We start from the raw sequence: 23,983 nt of genomic DNA on the forward strand, positions 1-23,983 counted from the left end.
TGGCCTACAGGGCTGCTTCAGAGATGCTCGGGGTCAGGCATCCCGTTGAGGATAGGTGCTGTGGGGAGGGAACAAAGGAGCTGGGCACTCAGGTAGTGCTGTGTTTTTTACAGCACAGTATAAGTAAGAGCCAGGTGTGTCTCAAGCTTTTGTTTCCACCAGCCTAATGATAGGCTGCCGGAGGGGTTGAAACTGCTCCATCATGACAAGGAAAACTGTATTCTGTCCCCATCTCTCTCTGCATGATATCCCTCCAAGCAGTAGGGTTTCGATCTGCTTGCATATTTCATCACGCAGCAACACTTCTCCAAGCCAATGCATTGGCCAGTGGATATTTATAATGATACAATTATTCATCATTCAGAGAGCTCAGTAATTAACTGTTCCACAGAATTCTTGAAATTCTGTTACTCCATGTTCCTGTCGGTCCACTCATTCCAGCCCACCCTTTCACTACTTTCAATGAAATACTTGAATTCAATGCCATGTACTTACTGTACTTTTGATTTAGGTGCTAAAGGTCAACAACAAAATTTTTAGCATCTACAGTGGTCTAAATCTAGGATACTATATTTAAGAATGTCATTTACAAAAAAAACCTACTTAAGGGTTAGGAACTTGAAAGACAAGGGACATGGCTTGATACATCGTTGTGGTAGAACTGAGCATCAGTCTCTAGACCTGCTTGAAACTGAAGCCTATACATGCTTTAACCTCCTGGTGCCTATATATGCCCTGAGAGACCCAGTCTAGCAGACACCATTTTGATAATGTGACACTCAGCCACTTACATTAACTAGTGAGCACTCCCACTAACAAGGCAGGAGTTACCCTGAATCTGTTCCTCTCTAATTCAAATATATCATCAGTCAGCTATCAGCTAGCTGACTGATTATTTAAATGAATTATACTGTGACATCCTAATATTTATGCATGCACCCAAAATCTTCCCCTTCAGAAGAGCTCAGCAGTGACATGAAAGCTGTTGTAATCAACTACAGGAGTCAACAGCTAATAACACATTCCACAGCATATCCTGTTCCAGAAAGCCATTTCACCCAAAGTACCCAATCCTGTCCAAACATATTCAGTGGCCATTGTTTATATTTCCTGAAGGGATTTAGTAATGACCTGCATTTATCGGTATCCCTTATATGGTTGTACAAGGGATATAATTTGCAAAATCTATGCTTTTCAAAGGTTTTACAGTTTAAACTGCTCTAGTGAGATTTCCGAGAAAATGTCATCTACTGTGGCTAAATGAAATGTTTAAAATCCAATTAAATAACAGCCTGGCCTCACTGTCTTGTCCAAACCACAGTGAAGAGCAGAATTAATGCTCAAGCAGATTTCATACTATTATGTAGAGGATCAGAGGTCTGTACCTGCTAAAGCTCACGGTATAAAAGTATCTGTAGCCCTTAAAAGTTTGAGTATTTACATTCTAAGGAAAGACCTAAAACAATTTCAGCTGCAGGGTGGTAAACCTCTGTTATTCTATTACACAAAGCATATGGCAGTGCTGTGCCATCCAAACAACCCACACTCATATCTGTCATCCTTTAGATTTACTGTCATATGTAGAGTCATGACTATAGCAAAAAAAGTGTAATAAATCTTGTACATTTCATATCTCATGACAAAACAGGTTGATCTATCTATGGATTGCTTTAAGGGCACAGTAAACAGAACAGAGCAGACTGATATCTAAAGCCAGGTCTCTGTTGCTTCTAGTTTAAAATTGAAATGGGAAACAGAACTGCAGCCCTCAGAAGCGAGGATAACATGAACTCAGGATTATGCCTGGTCGTGAGAAAAGAAAAAAAAACCTCAGAGGGAAACTGTATTCTAGCTTGACTTCTCAGCCTCAGCTGGGTGCAGGAAAGACACAGTTCTGGGAGCTTCCCAGCACCTAATAAGCCCAGGGCAAGGTGCATAGGCCAATTTGGGCTGACCTGATATAGTGGTTTGGTCCAAAATACTCATTACTTACTCATTTACCTTCTGTGAGAGAAGAATTAGGAGAAAGCAAAGCAGGCACAAAACTTAAAAGAATATAAAGAAGTTCATTAACAGACCTAAAAGGAAGAAAAAAAATCATACCACACCTTCAGAACACTTCTCCTCCCCCCACCTTTCTCCCTTCTCCCACTGGAAGTGTAAAAAGACAACCCTTGAGATGTTCAGTCTGTTTACCACTTCTATAATAACCTTGTTCAGTTCACTTAGGGAGAGGAGTCTCTCTTGCTCATGCTATGGAGACATCTCCACAAGAAACAGTTCTCTCATGGCTTCAGTATCACAACGAGACAGCCGCCCAGGTTGGTTCTCTGCTCGCATGTGAGAGTTCCTTCCCCCGACTTACAGCTTTTCCCACAACTGCTTTCGAGGGTCTAATCTTGAGCTACTGGGGTACCATTTTAAGATTGAGCTGTTCAGAAACAAAAGTTCTCTTCACCCATCTCTGGGAGCATCTTCATCTCTAAGAATAGAAGCCCTCCCTCTTCCCTGGGAGAAAAAAGGTCCTCATCATCTTCATCTCTAGGACTATCTCTGGGAGCATCTCTAGGAACAGAGGTCTTTCTACTTCCAATTTGGAGCCAGAGTCCTCATCACTTCCATCTCTCCCTGTTCAAACTTCTCATCAAATTACAGCTGCTTCAGCATTTGCTTATTTCAGCACAGGTGCTTTTGCTCACAAGTGGAGTTTGAACGCTCCAACCCACCATGCTTTCATGAAATTACAATGTGTACTCTGATATATCATAGTCTATCACCACCATAGCTTTACAACAGAATTCCAGCTTTAAGCATCTCCTCTTTCTCCTCCCTCAGGATTCAGCTCTTCTTTCTTTACTTAATGTCTGCAGGCTTCATGTGTTCTGGAGGAAACTTACAGCACTAAAAGGGTTAATCTCACATGGTCCTTGTGGCTGGAGTTTGCTTATCGCTGTTGGTCACATGGTCTTTGCCAGACAGCAGGGCAGCTTCAGCTGAATCTTCAGCCACACTGGAGAGGGTGGGAGAAACCGGGCCACGCCGTCTGCACGTAACAGGGCTGTGGGGGGCTGCGGGTGGAACAGGGCCACACAGCTCCAGGACGGCTGTGTCCCAGCCTGGCCCAGCCCTGCTGGGCCGCACGGGCCGAGCCCAGTTACCTGTCCCAAAGCCGGAAGCAAGAGAGAGTTTTCCTGGGGTTTGTCCATTCTTAAATATGGACCACAGAGGCGGTCAAAATTTTTAAGTGGCTTAAAAAATTGTCAATATTCAAACTAGCCAGTTGATAGGTTCTGTCAGGTTGTAGAGGAAGCTGTAAGCACCTCTTTGCAAGAAAACCACTTCCAGAGCTATGCTAACCTATGACACCTGCAAAGCCACGACAATGTTGGAGTAGCACGGAAAGTTTCTTATATTAAGCACGAACTCAATAATATTGCTATATTTTTTAATCTTTATTCCATAGTAGCAAATTTGTCTTTTCTTATTAGCAAGTCATTTTATCTCTCAATCTTGCTCAATGATAAATCTGTGACTAGTATAACGCTGGCTTGACACAACACTCTCTCCCCATTGTTGGAATCATTATTCCAGAGTGGAAAACATTGTCTCTGGCACACTAACTGCAAGATTCTCAAAAATGTGTTGTAGGTACAAAAATGCTGTTAGTGAGGATTTTCTTGCTATTTTCTAAGTCCGTGAGAGACTTTTCTCTCTCACAGAAGAGGTAGCAGGGAATGTAAACAACCAAGCCACCTGCAACCTTGGAAAGTCTTGTTTATGGTATAGTAGAAAAATATTTTGATAATGGATGTTTTAGGATTTTGGCCAATCACCCCCAAGGGGTGGCTGGTCCTTTGTCCAATTAGACCATGAAGAAAAAAGTCTATAAAAGAGTTTGTAAAATAATTAAATAAATCAATCTTGCTGCACAATTCCTGCCTGCTGGATTATCTCCTCCTCCTCCTCCCTATGGCTGCGGGACACGGTGATATACCATAGGAACCAGGCCTGCGGTAATAATGTGTGGTGTTACCAACCCCTGAAATGCAGATGTGAGCAAATTTGGAAAAGGTGTCTTTCTCTGCAGAAGTCAGCTCAAGTATCTTAAGAAAAAGGCAAGGTAATGAAAGAATGAAAGGTATGAGTCACTGTAAGATGAATCTGTGAATCTCTGCAGCCTCACAGCTATTACATTCCTGGCTATGGATTGCTCATAAAACTCACAGAATTACAGAACTGGTCAGGTTTGAAGGGACCTCAGTGGGGCACCTGGTCCAACCTCCTGCTCAAGCAGGATCATCCCAGAGCACATTGCACAGGCTTGCATCCAGACAGTTCTTGAATATCTCCAATGAAGGAGACTCCACACCCTCTCTGGACCATCTGTTCCAGTGCTCAGTCACCCTCACAGTAAAGAAGTTCTTCCTCATGTTCAGGTGGAATTTCCTGTGCATCAGTTTCTGCCCCTTGCCTCTTGTCCTATTGCTCAGCACCACTGAGAAGAGCCTGGATCCCTCCTTTTGGCACCTCCTTAAATAAATGGATATTTGTATACATTGATGAGGTTCCATATCAGTTGTTCCTTTTTGAGACTGAATAGGACCAACTCTCTCAGCCTCTCCTTGTAAGAGAGATGCTCCAGCCCACTCATCAACGTACTGAAACGTAGATGTGTTGGAGACTCAGATCCCTACCCCAAATGAGGGAAATGTGCATGGACACACAGATCTGTGTAACTTCAGTTTCCGGGGGAGGCGGGGTTGCAAAACACTGGAGGAAATCTAAAAAAAAATTAAGTAAAAGGAAAAAAAGTTCATATTGGTGCCTTCTTTTTGTATAAAAATGCAGCCATTACTGAAATATAATGTAAAGACAGCCACACTCAACAACTTCATCAGCAAACAGGAGATTGGATCCATTCAATCCACTAGGCTTCGGAGAAAAGAAACTCTTCGTTTCTCCTTCCATCTTGAACTTAACCAAGACTGAGAGGCTCAAAGAATCACAGAGCACATGAAATAAAAGTAGCTTTTTCATTAAATTCTTCATTGGGGCATTAATTTTTACCTGCATTCCCAAGCTAATTAGATGTATTTGATCACTGTCTGAGTGCCTGTGTCTCTCCTCCTTACAAAACATTGTCTGAATTTTTGGGTCAGTTTCAAAGAAATCACATCTGATTAAAAATTCTCAGAATCTCCATGAAGGAAAGTGGCCAAGATGGACTCCCTGAGGTCCTTCCTGAAGGAGAAGGATAGCAGAAAGTGGCAGGGCAGGGGATGAGCCAGCCAGTGCTCAACTTCAGGGGATTCCTTTGTGAGAGCATCATGATGCCGACCTTCTCAGGTACTTCCTTGGCCAGTCAGGACATGGGGGGCTGCAGAATAAAAGCTTTCAGTGCTGCCACTTATAATTCTTCCTATCCTGGTGTTTCATATTTCATTATTATCATTATCTTTTACCTGGACTATTTGTATCTCTAGCTGTAACCATTTGTTTCCAGTCCCCTGGTTCTTTAAATAAGGCTGTCTAAATGTATTACTGTCATTTTTTGCTATTATTATTTCATTTAATTTTTTTTGTGGGGTAAGCTGCAGGCATAGCTCTAGCCATTATATGACTGTTTAATTTGGAGTAGAAACGTACCTAAAATAGTTTCTCTTTTCTTTCTTTTGGGACTCACGAATTTCTTCTAAATTATGAATGCTTCCAGCCTGTTTTTCATTTAAGATGTAATTGACTATCTGAATAACCTCTCAATTTTCTGTCAGTTGGGTTATATAGGAGTTCTAGAGTCTTACAAAGTGTTTATCCAAGGCTTAGTTTACCGAGCTGATTTGGCTATCCTTATATGAAGGTCAATGGTCAACAGAAAAATTCCTCTTTTACTGGCTCATACTTTCAGACAGAATTAGATGCTTTTCAGCAAAAGGAAATATTTTACCCTGAATGATATAAGACATGTAAATCATGTTTTTAATAGGCTTAGAAACTCATGTGATTTCTTTTGAAATGTTTCTGCAGTGAATATATGCCAGGGTCACAACGCATTTCAGAAAAGGGGATCTGCAACACTTCAAACAAAAATTTCTAGAGAGATGCCTTGGCAGAGGGGTCACAGGTATGGGTATGCTATTGTCTCTCATCTGTAAAGGAAAAAGAAAGATTCAGGCAGGTAACAAAATGCAAGAGCATGCCCAAGACGGAGGGCAAGATCAGCCATTTCATATCCGGGCAAAGAATTCTCCTCACTCTGCACATTCATCTCACCCTGGATGCAACTGAGAGGAAACATCCCAAATGAATGAAGCCAAAACTGCACATTCCTCACAATGTGCTTCTCCTAAATCTCCTGTGCTTAACTGTAAAACTGCTTCTTAGTAAAATGCAGCAGTTGAAAGCAATAATTTTATTTATATCTGTCCTATTTCATAGTCAAATACACAATTCATTATTCAAATATTCCCTGCTCAAGATGAGGTATAAGTGAGAAGGAAGAAATGCTGACTAAATAGGTCCACAACTGCATCTGTTTCTTGTGAGCAGCTGGAGGCAATGAACTGTTATTAATTTTATTATGTATTTTGTAGTTGCCAGAAGCAAGCTGGATGGAAAGCTCTAACTAACAAGGTGTATGGAGTGGAAATGGCCTCCCTGTTGTTGGCTGCATCTTCTCAGTAAAAGCTCTTTTTCTTCCTCCTCCCTCTTTAATCTGTGTGAACAGCAAGTGAATATTGCTGTCGTTCTCAGGATGTCAAAACAGTCCCAACCCTGCAATCCTCTCCCATGAACCCACACGGCTGGGCCACCATGACCAAACATCAAATGTCACAGGAGTGGCAACCTACCGCTCCTTTCTGTTCTTGCTTTCCTTTTAAAATCCACAGTCATTCCAGTGATGTTTCTTATCATCAAGGGCACAAAGTTCATACTTCAGAGCCAATCCTTCCGTATTAAAATCTTCCGTGTAACACCATCAGTGATTTCATGCCCATGATGAATGGCCTTGTAATGTGTTACTGTGTCTTCAGAAATATTTGGGATGCACAATAGGCCCTTGAAGTGAAAAGGTGACAGTAAATGCCAATTTTCTTCTGGTTTTATTTCATACCCAATGGACTATGAAGTGGATTAGAGCTGATGAAGCATTCTGGTGACTTGTACAAATCACGTTGCCTATGCAGAAATAGGACATGTAAAATTTTCACCTCCTAACAAATATATAAGCTAAAAACTTTTGGGTTTGTAACTTGTTGGTTTTGATCAAATGATCCATTGAAATAAAAAAGAGGAAGACTGCCAATTCATTCAATGATAGTTTGGAAGCACAGGTTGGCACTTAGATTTGAAAGCCACTGTACTAGCCCAGAGTCACAGACCTGAAGACATTAAAAGACATCATCCAGTGCAATACCAAACTCCTACAAAGCACACAGAATTTAATCTATTTTTGCTCTATTTTTCTCATAATTGTAAATAGCTAGACACACAAAGACATACAGTTAATCTCATTATTTTACTCTGTTGTGCATTGATTTCTTACCTTTTATGAGAGAACATATACAAGCAAGAATTCTGAGACACTATTTTGATAATCATCACTATTTTAATGGAATGAAGCTGCTGGAGTGAAATAATCATGGCACCCACATCACTATTTGAAAACAGCTATTCTCCTTTTAAGTTCTGAACAGTAAAACATGTTGTTCAGACAGCAGCCCATAATGACCATCAGCATCAGAATTTCAACCTTTCTTGAAACAACAGCAAGAAGGAAGAAAAAGGACTCCAAATAAATTTACTAGTAGAATCCAGGTATGTGTCTCATCATGCAGCTTGAATTAATTCAATTCTTTCTCTACCTCAGCAAGCAGTTTGGGGCTATTGGCAAGCGAGATGGAAAAGATGGAAGTGCCAAGTACAGCAGTACTTTCGGGTTAGCAACAGTGACAGCTATTTACACAGGATAGGAAAGCCCAACATTTCTGCAATGAGACTACTGGGGGGCTAGTGACAGAGGGGTGAGGATGAAGCAACAACCTGCCCCATTCCTGGAAAACTGCATTAGGGACCAGGCATAAGAGCAGAGAATTTGTCTCTGCAGAATGTTTCATGACTAAGACTGAAAAAGTTATTTTGCAAGGAATCATGATCTTAATTAGTTTAGCTATTTCTCCTGTTCACACAATATCCAGAAACAGCTCACAATTACCTCTAATTTATCCATTGTTGGAATCTACATGGCACATCTTGTTGCAAGTCTTTTCAGTCCTCTGGATTGATTCAGTCCGATATTGAAACTGCCTTAGTTAGCTGATAATAGTGACAAATAATACAGGATTGCTGTTGTTCCTGAGTGGGTTAGCACAACTCATAATTAAGAGAAGGGTTTACAGGGTATACAGAAGATCTTGAAGAGGTTCAGGCTTTCAAGGAGCTGTGTAATAAATGCCACATCCTACGGTGCCTTCTTATCCCTCATGCTGCTTCCCCAAAGGGGCAATGCCTAGTGCCTGCCAAAGAGATGTCTCCATATTCAGCAACCAGCAGTATGAATGCCCAAAGGATCCTTGTCCCTCAGTGGAAAACACATCCTTCTCAGGAAGTTGTCAGCTTCTCACAGCAGATACCATGTAAGTGTGCTTGTGCACTTGTAGAGCAATTTTCCACTTTCTAATTGCAATGGCTATGCCCTAGCTAGAACATCCAGAGTGTTTCCAAGCTCCTAGAACAAGACTACCCCAGCTTGTGAAGTGGTGAGAAATGAAATGGTCCCAGATTGGGATGAATGGAAGGCAGGATTTGGGATGGACACTGCTGAATGTGCAGACCTGCACCTAGGCCTAGGTGCACCCTGTAGGACTTCATCGTTAAAAATCTGTATAAAGATAGAATATTAAGTTTAACTTAGCCACTGAAAAATCAAAATTAATTTATTAAAGGAAAAAGCATCTAATCCACTTTAAAGATCATTGCTTATTAAATTCATTTGGAACGCGTATTTTAAATTTAAATATTAACATCTGAGATGAAACATTTAGTTTGGGCCAGTCCTGTGGTAGGAGGCATTGTCAGGACATGAAGGGCTTATCAAATAGTCCACTTGCCTGTATTATGTCTGCAAAATCTGACAAAGTTAGAGAATAATTTTCATAAATGTATCTATCCAGGATTTATTGGTATTAAGCAACCTGGATTCTATCCCCTCCATTTGAGTTTTGGTACAATCATGGCCAGAAATTCCCATTTTTTTCCATTTGGAACTTGATTAGTTTCAGCCTCTTGCTGATCATCAGTGGATGAACAATCTCTACAGCACCTGCAATTGTTTATTCATGGAGATACTTGCCACACTTGATCAAATCATCTCTCAAACTACTATTTAAAAAAATACATAAATTGAACTTCTTAAATCCCATGCTGTGGGAAGCAGGCTTTCAAGATTTCTGGATTATTTCCAATGCTCTTTCCTAAGCCCTCTCTAAACTCCTCTCTTCTTTGCCTAAAGGTAACCACAAAACTTGTTAAAATAATGAGATCTCTTTTTCTTCCATACCATAGAGATAACACCATTTTTTCAGTCAGAAAGAATTTATTTGAGTCAAATTTTTCTCCTTTTTGAAAATCCATGGATTAAAAGTCATGGGTGCACTGAGGTTTCAGCTGAGAAATATAAGAAATTAATAAAAAATTAGAAGGTTGCTATAATTCTAAAACTGGGGGTTGCATTCACTAAAAGAAGGAAATGGAAATGTAGAAAATTTTGCATGCTGATACTCATCCCAGCTTCTTAGACATATTTTAGGCAGCAAAGAATGGATGTTTCTCATCTCACTCACTAAGTGAGCCTGCTTCCTCCAGAGGGACTCTTTTATGTCCTAAGAAAAACTGTGTCAGTTCCCAAATGTTCTCCAAATGTTTGACACAAAAGGGTAAACTAAGGACAGAGATCTCATTGTAAATTACTTTTTTCTCTCTTTAGTGGATTTAAATGAGATGTTTATTATCGCCTTAACATTCTTACAGTGGTTTAGTTCTGTATAATAGCAAAGCCAGTACTAAGTTAATTAAAAGAGCTATAAAGTCTGAAAGAAGCCAGCAGGTTTCTATGGGTTGCTGATTAAAGGGAAAGTGGTTCTTTTTTAATAGTGTTTTTTTCTTCTCCTTTAGAAACACTATATCTGTCTAATAACCTTCAATGTTGCCATGATGACAAAATTACATAAACCAAATAATTTGAAATAAAGTAAGGTCAAAACTTGAATTCACCATAATATAAAAAAAAAAAAAAAAACAACTTCAGAAAATCAGACCAGTAATTTATAAGAGCAACCAAAAGTCAGTCTAGAACCATAATATTCTGTAATCACAGCACTTCAATGACCTAGTGTAAGAATGAGTAACAAAGGACAGAAATTATGTGGATCAATAACTCACTTAAGTGGTAGTGATGCATTCATGTAATAATGTAGTTTGAGTCAACGAGATGAAGCTATGGCTATACAGTACTTGGAACTGAGGGAGCTGTGTGCCAGTGTTATACCCCAATCAGTTGTCAAGTTAAGGTGCACATAGATATTTTCAGTGTTCAGATGAGTGAACTATTTGACTCTAATAATACACTTACCTTACTTGCACATAATGGATTTTTGTTTGTGTCTGTAAAGAATGGCAGCATTAATATGATCTGTATTCTGAAGGAAAACAAAGCAAAATATTTGTTCTTCTCCATAATGCCTAAAGAAGCTTTTTAAAAATATATGTAAACTCTCAAAATACCTTTTTATTCTGAATGTTCTGATCACCTACCTCATTTTCTCCTATGCTTTAAATGACCCTTCCTGTCCAAGTATAAATGGTTTTCTGAAGCAGGAAGATTTTTTCTGGGACTGGGAAAAAGAGAAGGTTGTAATTTGTTGTGCATATTAGCAATGGACACAAAGAAAAAAGGGAAAGTTTCTTAGCTTCCTGTAACATTTCCTGTTAAAAAAAAAAAAAAAGTATTTTAAAAGTACCACTAGAGTGTATCCCAAGGTAAGCTATAGAAAAAAAACCCCACAGGCTTCTGAATTTCCATTTTCATATCTTACCATAGATATTGTGTCTGTCTCACCTACAAACATTTTTACACAGTTGTTTTAGTGAGCACATAGGACATTTCTTAAAAAGTGCTTGTGTCAGGTAAACTAAAACTTTTGTAGAGAGATCCTAATTTGAAAAGCGTTCAGTGGGAAGATTCTGAGGCCAAACTGGGCACAGAAAGACAAAAAAGGAAGCACTGTGTTAAATCTATGACTCCGACTTATTTGATCTAAAAAAAGACTAGTCATGTTTTGAAAACACTCCAGATGTTTACTGGTTTTCTGATAAGGAATTAAGAGAAATATGAAAGTCTGAAAGGTCAGAGCAAGAAAGTATTATCAGCCTCCAGGCACTTTTTATTTTGGTGTCATTAGCAATTATAAAATGCTTCGCCACTGAAGCCCCTCAGTGATAAAAATTTTTGATGTGCCATATCAATGGGGCAGGAGAGCTGAAAGGTAATAAATTTGACATAAAAATTACATGGCCTTTTGTATTTTCTGTAAAGAACCAGAGGCAAATTGATTCTAGCACAGTCATCTTCCAATGTAAATCTATTTTAAGTCAGAGTGTGAGAAACAGAATTTAGGTGGTAAGAAATTTTGTGAATAATTTTTCTCAGTAAATGTAGCCCTATTTTGCAGTGACAGGACCTGGCAAATTAGGCTGATTTTTGCTGATCAACTCCATTTCCACAAACATGCACCAAATTATTTACACAAAATCAATCAGTGTGTGGTGTCTTTGCACACTGTTTATTCTTTTCCCCACACTGAAATGGGGACAAAATGAAATAAATCCCTCATTGACTCTACACTGGGATACTTCTCAGAAACATAAAAAAAGTTTGATTAGCAATAAAAGGGAATAACAAGCTATGATTAGTGAACATATTTCTTTCTCTGCATGATTATTTTTGATGGCAAAAGAAAATGGGTTTCATACCAAAAGCAACTCAAATACCTATGATGAAGATAATTTTAGAAAGCACTTGAAAATAACAAATATTTAATCTGGAGTTAAGAAGATGATCTGAAGAATTCATAAATATTCTTAAGGCTGGTACTGGTGTCTTTAATGAGTTTAGGTCTGTTAATCTATTTCAGACTTTGCACTGATTAAGAACACTGACTGAAAAAATACCTTGTGGCTAGAGTGCACTGGCTGCATACTAAGCCAGGCTCCTGCCATGAATGACACAGTCTTGAGTATATCTTGAAGATTTTGGCTGCATTAGACAGAAAACACATACTGAAATGGAACTGTTCCAGAGTAATTTATGAATGCTGTATTTTGATCTACATAAAAAAGGGTTCACTGCAAGAGTACATGAGGGTTGTCAGGAGAAACAAGCAGTGAGATCAGGAGAATGGCTAGAAGTAAGACATAAATCCAGACAATGTTTGTGGGGTTTCAAATCATTGACTTTAAACTTTTTGTTTCCTCAAAGAACAGGCTACAGTAACAGTTTCTCCAGGAAGACCAAATTTCGTGAATTCACTGTAAGGGAAGGAGCTCTACTACGAGCAGTAAAGGTTGCCAGGTAAAGGAAATTGTTCAGACTGAGTGAAGAAAGATACCTGCTCACGCTTCAGAAAATTAACCGATATTTGTAAAATCTTTGGATATTTATCAGTTCTCTAGTATCATACACATAGAATCATATACCTAGTTACCATCTAAAATCCTTATCTTTCCAGTTGCTCACCTTTTGGGTAAGCATGGCTAATGCCTGCACAGCTCTGCAGGTCAGAGTAACATCATGTGAATATCCCAGGTACAATAAAGACACACAGCCTGGCCTTGAGATGCCTTAGAGGAGACAGAAAAGCAGCTACCCTGAGTCACAGGTACAAGACTACCAAGATGAATTGGGGATGTTCAGTGAAATCATAAAATTCCTGCTTAAGTTTTGAAAAATGCATGTATATTCTTGGGTTTAGAAATCAGACTTACAGCTTCATTTATTTGGAGGGCTGCAAAGCCATTAGAAGTGACACTATTGAAAGAAAGGATAAAGAACTTTCCATCCAAAGCTGTTGAATTCTTCCCCTATGCAAGCAAGCAAGTAACTCTCCTCTATAGCTAAGAGAGGTGGCATTTTGCTATCGTGACTTATGCCAGTAGCAGGAACTCAGCCAGGGGCAGCAGGGAAAAGAGTAGCCTAATTCAAAATTCTCCATACCTAATCATAAATAAGTGCCCCATATATTACACCAATGTTCTTTCTGGAAAATATCCTCCCCTTTCAGTCAAACTGCACAAAAATATCCTTGCAAGAAATATCATAGAGCTTGCTATAAAATCTGTAAGGAAAGTCCCCTCCCCAAATCTGTCTACGGACCTTTCTTTTAGAGTAGTATTTCTGTTATTGTACAGGGCATATTTTACCCACAGTTTCCAGAAATGACTGGAATAAATAACTCGTTTTCGACTCCCCCTAATTAGAGTCAGGGAAACAATATGTGATTAACAGCCCACAAGAGCTAGTAGAAGTAGAGACTGTGGAAGCAGGGTCATGCAGAGGTCTTGGTGACAGAGAGGTGAAGCAGACCTAAAATCATCATATGCTGCTGCAGCCAATTACTGTTCATTTTGCTACTAAGCTCAAAACAAAAATTGTAGGTTGTGACAGGAGAACATGGCTAGGAAAAAGACCCTGAGGAAATGTAAACCTTGCAATGTGTACTGAGGAAAGTGCAGAAGAGAATATGCCTTGTCACGCAAAATAATAAATAGGAAGATACCACCACACAAGAAAACACACACCAAAACCTTTCCCAATGTGTTACCTAGCATCTGAAATATCACCTTACTCGGCCCAGTTCTGACACTGTTGCACATTGCTGCACTTAAGGATTTGTTTTACTTTATGGAGATGACTTCAATGGGACTCCTCATACATGCAACCAAAATTAAATGGTTCGATTGCTTAAAAGCAATTGCTGGATCAAAGGCAAAGATCTTTGAAGGTTCCTGTCCAGTTTGTAGACCAAGCAGGGCATGCTTATAAAAAGAGCTGAACATTTTTCATCCTGCAGAAAGAAGGTGTAGATTCTCTGCAAATTAAGTAAATTGAATGCATCTTACAGCAGCTTCCAGAAGCCATTGTTTTTCCAACCAGGTGTGTTGGGAATTTGGCTCCTTCTGTACTTCTCTTCTAGAGATCCATGTTGTAAGGTTTTTGCACAGGAAATTCATTGTTCTATTTGCTGTCACAGTAGCAGCTGTAGGATGTTTGGAAGCAGCTCTAGTGGGGAAGAAGCTTCTGTGCTGAACAACTGCAGTTACAAGCAGTGCAGTGCACAAGCTCTGGAACATATCGTGTGCCATTAATTTGAATACAGCAAAATGGAAATTTAGAAAGCAGGCAGCTGAATATAGCAGTTTGGCAAGGTATAATCTCGGTAGCCTCAGCACTATATGCAGGAGCTACCAGGAGCCTTTGGGTTGAATGACAAACCTCTCCCACTTTCACGCATTTTTAGACACTTCTAAGTTGCTTCTCATGGTGGCACCTGTTGCTGGCTTGAATCTCCCAGAAGCCATCAGTGTAGTTTTAGTGCCCACCACAGACAATTTGATAGTCAGAGTAGCCTGTATGCATTTGAAGGAGCAGAGAGGGCTGTAGGGGTGGATGGATAAAAAAAAATCTAAAAATATACCCTTTCTCTGCACAGAGGAGTGAGTGCCATAGCTCCCTTGCCCTCCCTTTCAACATCATTTGCTGCTGAAATGCAGCATTTGTGTCACTGAGGTTCAGTGCCAAGATGAGCACTTGCCACCTATATAGGAGCTTAAAATAGCACACAGGCTGACAGAAATACCTTGAAGGCTGACAGAGGGGTGGTTTTCTGATGTATTACACTCTGTTGTAGGAAGTTTTTATTTATTTAGAATGATATAAGTACCCTGGGGAGGAATATGGATTAGATTTACTCTGGTCTGACCCAAACACAGTGTGTCTGAAACACAAAATTATCATGGAGCACTCCCCAAGGGTCTGGAAATGGTGCAGCCCTACTGAATGATAGATTTTTAGCGGTTCTCCTGCATGGATCTCACTTGGCTGATGTAATGCTGATTAAAGCAAGCACACTTCCTCTACAGCACTCCCATTCATCCCTCCATAGCCACTTACTGCAGAGACCATGCAGGCTTTTAATTATTTTACTAAACAGGGAGCATTTTTCTTGGAAGTGCATCATGAAATTTTAATGACCATGCTTTTAATTCCAACAGGAAGACCTCAAATAGCAGCAAAGTCCATGTGAAATTCCACATATGTTTCATCTTTCCTTCCCCAGCACCAAGCAGAAGGAGGGAGTCCAAGGGGAAGGAGGAAGCCTCAAAGAAATACGTAGCACTGTTACTGCCCTCAAGTTGTAAACCCCAAAGCTTTGATTTCCTACAGGAAGGCAAAGCCTGTTTTTTCATGTTTCCACAGCCATGGGTCTCACTGTCTTTAGCTCAAGCAGAGCATAAGAAACATACCTGTCCACTGAGGTATCTGATCTCAGACTCATTGTCAAGATTACAAGTTACAATCTTTGAGAAAAGGAAGAAGGGAGAAGAGGAAGGAAATGGCCCTCTTTTTTTGCTATCAAACAAGAATGAGGCTCATCCTGTACTTGCACTACATTCTCAGAGGTAAAATATATCTCCAGTCAAAGGCAGTTACCTGGCAAAAAAACCCAGCAAGTCCCATCACTTTTCTTTACTAATGCAAAAGATTCCCTGGGTAAATTCATCTCAAACCTGGAATTGTTCTCTGTAAGCAAATTTTGCTTCAATAAATCAAGAAATCATCAAACCTGGAATGTTTTTCACAAAGATGACCCAGCATATTAAGTTTTTGCAGTGTTTGGTGGGAGGATGCACTTGTGAAGGTGCAATAATTAAGGTGAATTAGCTACCAGCTAAAATTAATTATAGAGAGACCTTGAGAGAAATTCAAGGGAAAAAATAAACCAAATTGAAAGGTAGAAATCTGAGAATTCACACTTTGCTTTATTAAGCAATGAAAATTAAGATGTCCTTGTATCATTACTAGGCAGCTTAATCCTTTATTACTAATAAACGATCTTTTATTTAAAGGATTTTGAACTGGACAGAGATAACAGTTTAATCATTTTGATGAAAAGCCAAGATTTTTCATCTTCAAAGTGCTGAAATATCAGTATACACCACTAATAATGAACCTTGTTATTCATTAGCATCCCTCAAATATAATGAGAATAACACTTTTCCTAAGAGCTTGCAAAAGAATTGAGAAAAAAAGGAGGTGGGTTTTTTATAGGTTAGACCTTTTATAACTAACTTTATTCATATTTTAATGAGTAATGTATGAATAAGTGGATTTTTAAGTTAACAAATGAATATTTAAAGAAAAGAGAACAGAATAAATTTGTCAATCAAAATCCTCCAAACCCAGGTACATGCTCCAGGCGTGATCTTGAAAACATTTATGCACATGAGTAACTCGTGACTCATGACTCATCCCAGTAAAGTCAAGGGTACTAAATTAACCTTTTATGAGAAATGCATGTTAGAATGACAGTTTGTACTCCACCCAACAGAGTGGAAAAGATAAACATCTGCAAGGTAGGGGCCTAATATAAGGCCATCATCTGAGTATTTCCTCCAGAAAAAGATGGAAGTATTGGGGAGGAGCTCTGTGGGAAAGGCCCTGGAAGGGTGGGAGGCAGCAAGCTGAACATGAGCATGTGATGTGCCCAGCCGGAAAGGCAGCTAACAGCTCCTCTGTGTGTGAACAGGGGCATGGCACATAGACCAAGGAAAAGGATATTCCCTCTCTGTGAGGCACTCATCACTCTAGATAGTGCATTGGGTTTTGGGCCCTGCAATGCGGGAAAAATATGGAAAACTGGAGGAAGCTTTTGGAAGGCCCCAAGGCAGTCGATACTGGAGTCCTTAGTATATGTGCAGAGGCAGGGGGAGCTGGGCTGCTTCAGCCTGGAGAAGAGATCACTTTAGGGAAACCTAACAGCCCCTCACTGCCTACAAGGAGATAAAACTGGATTCCTCACAGTGGTATAGGATGGCAGAATGAGATACAAATGTGCATACATGGAACGAGAGAGTTTTTGACTTGATATAAGGAAAAGCTTTTTCCCCATGAGGACAGTCTGAAAATGGGGCAGGTTGTACAAAGTGGTTGTACAGTATCCCTCCTTGGAGGTTTTCAAGATCCAGCTGGACAAATCCCTGAGCAGTCTTGTCTGATGCCATAGCTTATCCTGCTTTGAGCAGGGGTGTGAACCAGGTCACCTCCCCTAGCTCATTTCTTAACTGATCTCACAATCCCACAAATCACCTACTGTTGCTGAAACCATGTAAATATTCAATTCCCATATTCCTTATATTTGGCTCTTATTATGGAAGAAATGGTTCCCTTATTCCTATCTTTCTCCAGAAGTTGTTATGTTTTATCCTTCTAATGAAGTTCCCCAAACCTGCATACTACCAGGCAGCCTTCTTCCTTCCATGATCACAAGTACCATGAGTTACTGGTATTAGTATTTCAGTCAGTATCTATACTATACTCCTGTTACATCACAAATGTATTCGACAGATCTTTCTGTCTAAGAATAGATTCAGTTTACTTCAGCAGCCATCTCACTTTTTTTAGTTTTCCCAGTAAAATACCATGATAAAAGGATCATACACATCACCATATGCAACTGCGTGTGACCTCTAACATAATACTTTTGTATTGATGACTAGTTTGGCAGGAAAATGCACCAGAACATTTGTTAAGAGAGTAAAGGAAATCAGCATGTATGAATCTGGAATGTCTTTTCATTTTATGTGGCCCTCCTTACACCAGAGGCCCAAACACAGGCTATTTTCAGTTACCCAAGGAATTTATGTACAAAGGTCTCGTTCCTGTGGGCTAAACACTGAGCTCCATGGTAATTCTAAGAAAATCCCACTTCAAAATCTCTTATGTATCAGAATTGTCTTCAGGCATGAGCATCTCTGTAAGGGTCTACCTAGAAACTAGAAATGGTCATGATTATCAAACCTTATAGCCATCCCAGCTGGGGCACTGTGTCAGGAATTCGACTCCTGTAGGCTGGGAATGGGCAAGGGATGCCATGGGAAATGGTAATATCTTACATGCAAGGTGTGCAATGACTGCTCTTACTCTGCCCACTTTTTAAAAGCAAGGTATCCCCTGAGGCTTTCCGTGGAGGACCAGATTTTGTGTGTATATGCATGGTCCCACACAAGGTACCACTAAGAACTTCTGCTCTGCCAAGTGCCTGGCCCCCAGCAGGGTTCAGGCAGGAGAGATGAACACATGAACTCTAGCTAGGGGAGCACATTCAAACCCAAAATACTCAGATCTGGGGGACTTAGTCTTTGAAGTGAAAGAGAGAGATGTCCAAAGAGTTTCAGCAGCTCTGAAGTGGCTGTTTTTACTTACAAAGACTCTGGGGATTTATATCCTCTTAAATACTTATGCTTTCTAGATCTGGCCCCAAGTCCATTAAAAATGTTTGCAGCAGATCTTGGGGAAGGAACAGATACTTCTGCAAAAATAAAACAAAAATTAAAAATAAATACATAAAATAACTTTCCAGAAAAAATGCTAGAGAAATATCTTCTTCAGCAATTTTACTGCAAAAAGGTCAAGCTCAAGATGTAGATAATAAAAAGAGCAGGGAAATAGCTGAAGAAATTCTCAGCTGGTATCTTAATAGTCATAAATCCTCTTATCTCTCTTGCAGGCTGCTTGCAACTGTTGCAAACTGCTTCTTCCAAATCAAAGAGTGACAAGAATTACAAAAGAGGACAGATTAAACCATTTTTCACTCATCCTGGACAGATAGGAAAATAAAGTACATATCTTGATGTTCTGGATACCATCACAATTAGTTAGAGGGTCTGGTAGGTAAGGGGAGAGGAGAAGAGGGGTATGCTAGGAATATTTTCTTCTTACAGTATTGGTATCTTCTGCTTTTTCCAGCTTTCTTTTGGGGTCATATTAAGAAAGCAGGAATTCTATAATCACTGTTCCAACATCAGAAAGTCAGCTAAAATAGATTGCTTTCTCACTGCAGATCTCTTTATCTACACAGTAATCTAATAGCTACAAAAGTTAATGAAATCTGAAGTGATATTTGACATAAGTTTTTAAATCAAGGTGAGTGAATACCTTGCTGTCCAAGAGATTATTCTGTGGTTAAGTGTCCATGACTATCCTTTGGACACCATTCAAGATTTTTTCTGTGTAGCCTTCCCAATGTAGACCTATGTTGAATGAAGGATTGTAAACTTTTCTCAGTAGATGATAGGGAATAGCAAGACTTGTTATCTCTCTAATTATTCTTGAATTCTTAAAAGCGACTGTAGTAATATTATGGATTGGTCTCCCTCTAATATGATGAAGATTCGGAGGTCTATCTTTATCAAATGATACAAATACAATGGTCTAAATCTAATTATGTATCTGGGCAACATGTATCTGAGCCATACCTGAGTAAGACTGGTGTATGGAAGAGTATTTATTGAAGGACTCTCCCAAGTCCTGGGCAGGCTTCTTCTTCTAAGTGCACACTACCTGTAGCAAGGCTATGTTGTGCTTACTCCTTTAGTGTCTTGGGTGATTCCCCACTGCTGGATGTTCCCACAGCACTGTTCCCTCAGACACATGCTGAGGCCTGGAAGAGTCCTTTATTTCAGCCCTACGATGCTGTGACCTTACCCATCACCAGATATTGGCTGACGCATAGCAGGCGGTGACCTGTCCCCTGCCAGCGACGAAGCATGTTTACATGTACAGCCTTACTCATCAGGGAGTTGGACACACAACAAGTGCATCTCCTCAGCCACCTCAAGTACCTCAGAGCTTCTTACAGGGCATGGAGTCATGTGGTGATCCATTTACCCATTGCTTTTCCTACCCCATATTGTTCCCCTCCCCACTTTCCCTCGCCCCTAGCCCTGGCCACTCCCTCAGGCTCTCCCTATTGATTCCTGTACCCCAACCCCGTCCATGTACCGCCCCCGGAGCCCCTGAGAAAACTATGGGGTATCTCTGCCTGTGGGGATCACTGGGACAAGATGTAAGATTAAAGATCCTCTTAAACCCTTATAGAGAGACCATTCTCGCCTCCTTTGCCATCCCTGTGTTGTAGAGCTGATAGCTGCTGGATCAAAACTGCGGAGGCGTCCGAAATGGACTACAGGAGGGCGAAAATGGTCGCACTGCCCTAAGCAGCTCCGCTGAGCTCTCAGGGAAAGCTGCAGCTTGCTAAACTAAACCTAGCACTGCAACAGAGTCATATTTAAAATGGGTAGCAGCACCTTGGACACAATCCATAACTTAGGCCTAAATTATGCTTAAGGCTAGTTCTAGCCACAGAATTATCTAATCATATCTTTAACCAGCTCTTTTTTTGTGTAATGGAACTCACATAATGATGAAGGCCATATGGAAGACAATACTTTTGCAGGAGTCAAAACAGTGGAAATAAACAATTTTAGGAGTTAAATAATATGACCTTTCTTACCAGCTTCTGCTTGAAGGACTGCAAATATGTTCTCTAGAGCATTTGCAACATTTCTTGCATTATTATGGGGTAATGAGGCATGTCTTACCCCTAAACAGCATGAAAAATACTTCAGTGAGCCTTCTGCTGTGAAAACTCAGCCTTTCCAAGGTTGTCACTAGTCTACAGCCAAAAAAGATTCTAAGTCATATGTCTCTTGCAAAGGCAGAGTCTTCTGAGCACATTAGGGAAACACAAGTGGAAGGCTTTCTTTAAGCTCCCTCAGGAACTGGTTTTGATGTCTTCGCTAATAAAAACCTTTCTTCTGGAGAAATCCCAATATTTAAACTAGTACAACCCAAAGCTAAACATTTGCCTTAACATCAGATGCAGAGCTGAAAATAATGAACTATATAAATACACATGTAGTTTCTTCACTTTAGCCTCCTGAGTATGCTCCCTAGGTGCTTCATGCTGTGTCAGTTTTCATCTGCTAAAGATCTGTCCTAACACCTGGAAATCAAGAAATGTAGTTGAAATAATACTTCTTGAATAAGTCTGGAGCTGGTAGAGTATAGCACCTGAATGAAGTTGCATAAAAACTTTAAAATATTGTGTGTTGTATTTAGTTTTCTATTCTTTAGCCAAAGAGATTGATAGAGTTAATACACATGGTGTTCCTGATGTTCATGAGCATCTTTTTTCAATACTGTTACTCCATTGTCTTCTTTCTCATGTAATTTTTTCAGAACTGAATAAATTCCTATTCTGATATTTGAGTTTGCTCTCATATTCTCCTTCATGCTCCACATATAATAGAAGGAAATATATTTTTACTGCAATGTGAAGTGGTTAGAATCATAACATCGATAATCCAGAGTCTGTGAACAGACACTACCCAATAAATCCACCCTCACCACAGCATAATGTTATTTAGCAATTAATTGCAAAATTGTTTGTAGGTTGGTTTGTGACTTGTACATTTCAATTTAGCCTCACCAGAAACTCCTTTCAAACAGATAAGTAAACAGATTCCTCCTATCTAGTTCCACCTCATCTTCAGCAACTGGTCTCCAAGTCTATCTCCTGGGGTGATACTTTGAGCATGGCTCCACAAAATGGAACCTAGGCGGAGGCACTGTGGAAAAAAAGCCCCGGGAAAGGTTTTTATGTAAATATTTCTCATGTGAGTCTGCCCTCTTCTCCTCCCCAGCTTTACAGCAAGTGTACATGACAATGAAAATATAAAGAAAAGCAATGGGCTGGAATTCCAGAATAAGACAAACATATAGAAAACCATTGGCTTTGAGACTCTTACTGTAAAAGAATAATCCATAATGATTTTGCACATGTGCACGGAATGAAAAGACTGTAATCTCACAAACCTGACACAGCTAAGATGAGCCTCAGTCCTTGATCAGCACACACAGGCTTCTTGGATCCCAGTGGCTGCAGGATGTAGCACAGTAATTAGAGTTTAGCAAAGCATAGACGGGTGCTTGCTGCATCCAAGTTCTCTGGTTGTGTGACTCTGCAAAGGCCAGTGCAGCACCAGAGGCTTCCCATCCATGCTGAGTACTCTTCAGATGTCAGATGACATTTCTCTTTGTGGCTGATCCCAATCTAAAGCTACATGTAATAAAGCACAAAGACTCCACTTTGTCTTTCAGGATCATGGAAGACTCCTTCAGAAGATCCTTCAGAAACAGGAAAAAGGTAGAAAAATCCCCATCGATTACAAGTTGTCCTAGTAGCATACATTCTGGAGACAATTTGAAGAAAAAGATCACTCTAGATGAGAAATTAAGATGCCACATCTAAATCATATTTTTAAACTGAAAACCTCTCCCTCCCCAGGGAGTTACAAAATTCTTACCACAAGGCAGAATAAAAATATGTCAAGGCCAGCTTCTCAGAGTGGGTTTAAATGGTAGTTCTTATTTCTCACTCAAGTTTTTTGAAGTTTGAATGTGCCATTTGTGCTTGTGTTGGAATGGGCAATATAGAAGGATTGAAATGCTTAAAAATTACATAATTATCACTGCAATTTAACACTCAGTTAATGAAGGCTTGAACTGTTGCCCAAATTGCCATAGTAGCTAGCAGGTATCCATACTGAACAAAGTTTACATTTGCAAGAAACTGAGTTAGAATTAAAGGTTAATCCACTGCCATATAAACATTGATCTTGCAGTGATCCCATTAACCTTTCTCATATGCAAGGATTAGGCATAAGTAGCTAGCAAAATACTAACCTTATTTAAAATTGCAGAGCTGTGCGTACCCAACTTTTTTTTTATCTTTCACATAGGGGCAGAAGTTTAAAGGCTTCCTCTGCAAAGTGATCAAGCACACAGTCTCTTAAAGTTTTGTTAATGTGTTAAAATCATGTTGCAATCAGCAATTCAATGAAACAAGCTCAATTTAAAAAAAAAAAGTTTTTTCATCTCTGTTGACTTGGTTTGAATCCTATCCTGACTACAAGAGTGAAGAGGGGTTGGGAGGTTCCTCTGAGTGGGCTCTTCAGCATACCCTTTCTCCAAGAACTCATATGAGACTGATCCTACAGCTATGGTAGCCTCCCAGCAGTGCCGGTAGTAGAGAGATCCTCTTTGGCTGGTCCTAAGGGAGGAGCGGTCATGCCAGGTCTTGTCATTAACAGCTAGAAGTTTCCCAACACTGATGTCTTCTCATTGATGAGACCTATCTGCTTCCTGATGGAGGGAATCTGGAGAGCTGGTGTGAACTTTCCAACTCTCTAAGATCTCAGTGAGAAATAACTGCAGGCAACAGGTGCCCTGCAAAATCGAGCTCCAGTGCTGAGTGCATTAGCTTGGATGCCTGCATGTGACTATAGACTTACTGCTTCCAGGCAGAGGGGAGGTCATTAATCATGAGGTCATAGAATAATTTAGGTTAGAATGGGCTTCTGGAGGTCATTTAATCTAACCCCTGATCAAGTAAGAAAGAAGTTCAAAACCAGAGCAGGTTGCCCAGTACCTGTAGCTTCTGTGAGAGCTTGGCATGGCAGGGAATGGCACACAGAAATGAGTGGTGTGACAGTAGGAAAGTGGACACTAAGAGTGGACAATGGCTGTGAAGCGTGGTCCTAAATTTCTATATGCTCCATTTTTTGGCCATCTGTTTCCATCTTCCAACCCTAGAAGAAAGCTAGCAATAATTTATTTGCATTTTCTTTAAACACAAGTAAACATTCTTGGCATGTTGCCATGGAAGGTCAGCTTCACTGTTTCAGGCGGAGAATAACTCAGGTTGCTAAGGGATGAATTTAAAAACAAAAAATAATTTCAACCCTGATAGTGGGTTAACTCATAAACTAATACCGTGGATGTATTTTGAATGATAGTGCTAATATTTTA

At 39.9% G+C, this 23,983-nt stretch overlaps 1 long non-coding RNA gene across 1 annotated transcript; it reads right to left on the reverse strand.

Moving 5' to 3' along the window:
* Positions 1–21,994: 21,994 nt before the first annotated feature.
* LOC116436625 lies at positions 21,995–23,766 on the reverse strand. The gene is made up of 3 exons (XR_004237045.1): positions 23,604–23,766; positions 22,859–22,937; positions 21,995–22,300 (listed from the first exon to the last, which is right to left on the reverse strand). It is a non-coding gene; the product is annotated as an uncharacterized LOC116436625 (long non-coding RNA).
* Between the last annotated feature and the right edge of the window lie 217 nt (positions 23,767–23,983).

The sequence above is a fragment of the Corvus moneduloides genome, chromosome 2, assembly GCF_009650955.1.
Source record: "Corvus moneduloides isolate bCorMon1 chromosome 2, bCorMon1.pri, whole genome shotgun sequence".
In the NCBI taxonomy this organism is placed as follows: domain Eukaryota; kingdom Metazoa; phylum Chordata; class Aves; order Passeriformes; family Corvidae; genus Corvus; species Corvus moneduloides.